This window comes from Buceros rhinoceros, unplaced genomic scaffold, assembly GCF_000710305.1.
Source record: "Buceros rhinoceros silvestris isolate BGI_N320 unplaced genomic scaffold, ASM71030v1 scaffold3369, whole genome shotgun sequence".
Taxonomy (NCBI): Eukaryota; Metazoa; Chordata; class Aves; order Bucerotiformes; family Bucerotidae; genus Buceros; species Buceros rhinoceros.
Genome location: NW_010431930.1, coordinates 50857 through 54906, shown reverse-complemented (window position 1 = coordinate 54906; position 4050 = coordinate 50857). Strand labels below are relative to the sequence as shown.

The window sequence follows — 4050 nt, the reverse complement described above, 5'->3', positions numbered from 1 at the left end:
CACCGCTGAAAGATGTGGTGCCTGAGCGTGTTGATTTTATTATTATCTTGTAACGACAGCCCGCTGTTGGGGCTCCCTTATTTGCATTCTCAGCAGGACGGCAAGGTGAATAATTTAATTCCAGCAGCCTCCGCCACATGACGGTGTGAGGACCCGTCAGCGATGCCTCCCCAGCGCCGGTAGACTTGCGAGGGGAATGGAAACTTACTGAAGTGATGCGAAAGCGTCGCATCTCCTCCCTTAACCCTGGAGGAACCTCTCGGCGGAGCGATCACTTCTTCCTTTGCTTTTCCACGCGCTCCTCTGACGTGGAGTTTGGGGGGGGTGTGTGAGGCTGTGAGCAAGACAAGCGAGGGAGTGGGAAGTGGGGAGGAAAAATGCACACCCCGGCACGGAGCTAGTCAGAGCAGGAACGGGGAGTCCGGCCGGGGGCAGCGAGGAGTGGAAATTTACAGCTGGTTGTGAGCGCCGGTGCGTGTTCCAGCGATCCTCTCTGCTCACGCCTTACGGAGGCTGACGGTCGCCGGGCAGAAGCATCGCGGGAGGCCGAGCCGCGGGATCCCTTGTCTCCGCCACGTGTCAGGAGCCGGCGGGGGGCATAAAGCGGGATTAAATGGACGGTAACTGAAGGCGGCTGCCGGCGGCGTGGGCTGCGGGCCAGGTGTCAGGAGCGGGGGGGGGGCATAAAGCGGGATTAAATGGACGGTAACTGAAGGCGGCTGCCGGCGGCGTGGGCTGCGGGGAGGCGGCAGAGCTGTCTTCAGCACCTGGCCATGGGGCTGCGCAGGGCTGCCTAGGAGCCCCCACCGTTCCGCACGCAGTAAGTGTCAGCCCACATGATGTTCTCTCAGTGACAGAAAGTTGAGTGATTTATTAAAACTTTCTTTTTCCAGTTAGCACCAGTCTTTTTGTAATAAACTGCTTGCCTGCCTGTTCTCGGAAGCTACGCTGTTGGCTTTTTATAGCTTTGTAAACTGTGTTACCAGGAGTGGCTTTTTAAAGCAGACAACCCTAAACAATACTCCTCCTGTTACATAAGGCACTGGCTCTACGACCGAGCACTCCGTGTCCATGGAATATCTCTGGAAATGGCTTTATTTACAGTGTGGTTTCCAAAAATAAAATATCTGCAATATATAATTTCTCTTGCTCCTCTTCACTGACTGCCTGCAGCTGCGGACTGGCTCTTGAGATGCAGAGGAATGAGAGCGTGGCCACTTGCATAAGACAGCGGGAATCAGTTAGAGATGAAGGGAAGATGAGCGCGAGTGAGAACTGTCACAAGAACCTGCATATGTGAATTAACCACCTTGTCATTTACAGTCAGTAGGTCTTGTCAATCTGAAATGCTAATTCTGTGCAATGGGCTAGTCATTAAGTCATTATCAGGCAGAACTTTAATTGAGCTTAAGAAGTGTTTTGTTTTGGGTTGTTTTTTTTTTTTTCCTGAGCAAAGACTCTTGGTCTAATAATAGTAGTAAAGAGAATTTACTGTTATAGAAAATTATTTTAATGTGTTATGAAGCTATTGGAAGTAACACAGCAGGCTTGCTGACAACACGGTCAGGTAAATGCTGTGTAGAGGTAACTTTCAGAAATATTGAACAAAAAAGCAAGAATAGTGTTCATGTTCTTCACTAATGGGTTTAGAGGAATTCCTATTCCCTCATGGCTGCCACTTATGTTATTTAAATTATATTACCGGTTTTCATTATTTCTACAGTTATTATTACTGCTAGAAATGGACGATTAACTTGGTTTCCCTTTTACTTAAGTAAATGAAAAGCTGTTAAGGGCTGTTCTGTTAGAATTGTTTGTGCTTCAGAGACATTAGTTAATGCATGGCTGAGCTTATGGGAGTTTCACTATGGACTATAGTTAGGCATGGCATTGAGTTTTTTTCAGGTTTGAAAGACCTCCATGGTGATAAGTGGAAATAGGGATCCCAAATATTCTTGGCTCATCAATCCTGTGAATGTGGTGGCTGTAAAACTGCTGGTTTCTTATCTTTCTAGTTTTATTCAACATAAAGTAAGACCTTATTTTTTCTAGCTAGCTCATTAGTATGAGTGGGAGAGCCTGTGTAATCCTGTGATACAGAGATGATTGATGCCAGTGTGAGTATGGTGCCACAGAACACTGCTTCTGCATGGGTTCAGAATCTGAATGTTACCTGGCGTTGCAGTGTACAAATGCTGTTTTGTAATAAATATTTTATCATAATAATAACAGGTGTGGTAGCACAGGACTTGCTGCAATAAAAGGACACTAGGCAGCAAAGTCAAACACTCAAAGAGTTCCTAACTTTAATTCTGGCATTTATCTGTGCCAGTGTAGTCTGTTCTCTGTACCCTACTCCGGATACTTTCATTAAGTTTGTATCATCACATATTTACACCCCTTTTGCTATCATCACTGCCTTATTCTAGGTTAGGCTGGTGAACACCTGAGCTGTAGCATCTGCTACACCAGCCCCATCTCTCTACCTCCATACCCTTCCCCGCTTGGGCTGGTACAACTTGTTGTGAGACTGTGGGGAGAATTGGACTGGAAACCCAGGTGATCCTTTTCCCCACTGGGCTATTTTTCTGTTAACCTGGGTTGATTCCCTGAGCTGGCTCACCACGTGGCCCTGCAAACAGCTGCACCATTCCAGCAGAGGCTGTAGAGATGTGAAGCAGGGTGGCAGCAACAGGGAACACTGTGTATCAAACTGTTGCTTCAGTGACGAGGTAACTATTCGATGTTTCATTTTATTCCCCATGGTTGCTGAGAGACTATATAGGCTTTTTTGTCTTTATTGAATGGGCATTCAAGCACTCAAATACATAGAATTATTAATTTCTTTGAATGCTTCCATAGAGTTACACCACAGCGCTTGAGTGGAGCACCACAATGAATGCCTTCAGTTTCATAACAGCGTTGAAAAACTGTGTGATGATATTCTCATTCTGTAGAGGTGATCAGATTAAAGACAGAGCTGCCTACTTATTTTCCATGTCTGATCTTCGGAATACTTGCTTTCTGCTAAAAAAAAAAAAAAGGTGTTTGTGGTGATGGTAGGCATTACTGCAATGTTTTCCGTGCAGATGAGTGTTCAGGTGAAGTTTCAGCCAATATCCACCTTCATTCCAGGCAACAAGTAGCCAACAGCAAGGCATATGATGAGTAAATTTTTGAGTTTTTGGAATAATTTTCTTGCCAAGCAGAGATGGCATTAATTCATTAACCATAAAACTGTCCTCTCTTCTGTTAATCTTTTCTCTCATTTGCAACATACCTTCCAAAACCTTCAACTTGTTGAGGATTTGCAGAGAAATTACATGTTGTTCAGCCCTGATTCCTTCTGCATATTGAATGAAACACGGGTCATGTGAGGGGACTGCACCGGTTAGGGGGAATCAGGAGATCACCTCACACAGGCGCTTCCATCCTCTCATTTGAGTATATGACTCTGTAATTGCAACAACTTTTCCAAATATGGCAGGATGGAGAAATAAGGAGGGAATAACGCATCTCTTTCATTATGTAGAGACTGAATTAGGCAAAATTATGAAGACAGAATCCTATTTCAGGACCCAAATACATGGGTCTTACGCCTGCTATGGTGAATGGGAAATGAAGATCTTTTGTTCTGTTTGAGAAACCCTCACCCAATATGAATTATTGTAGTGTTTTAATTCTACCAATAAGTCAGTGAAGGTTAGGAATTAAGACAAGACAGATGTCTGATACTTAAGGGAAGGACATTTTTTTACTGTCACTTTTGAAGACCAAATGGCTTGTCCAGAGGAACATCTGCAAAGAGTACACGGATGGGCTCACATGCTCTCTCCCATTCTTGCCTTCATGAGCAGGAGGAAGCATTTGTTACTGAGCTGCTTAACTGGGTCATCTAATAGTGGGATGGGCCAGTGAGTGGAGTGTTGTTGCTGTCTGCATTTTGCCTTCATTGTGCTTACACGCTCAGTTGTGCTGTAATCTTTTGAGAAAGTATATGATTAAGAGCAGAGAAATTGGGGGGGGGGGGGGGGGAGGAGCACACACGCG

The 4050-nt window shown here is 45.1% G+C and overlaps 1 protein-coding gene across 1 annotated transcript in view; it reads left to right on the top strand.

Annotated features, from left to right (window-relative positions):
• The first annotated feature begins 752 nt into the window (after window positions 1-752).
• Window positions 753-4050, top strand: part of CAB39L (calcium binding protein 39-like) — a 45861-nt gene continuing 42563 nt past the window's right edge. Inside the window, exon 1 of the mRNA XM_010143569.1 lies at window positions 753-820. The gene's annotated coding sequence lies outside the window, so the exon portion shown is untranslated. The remainder of the gene's footprint in view (window positions 821-4050) is intronic.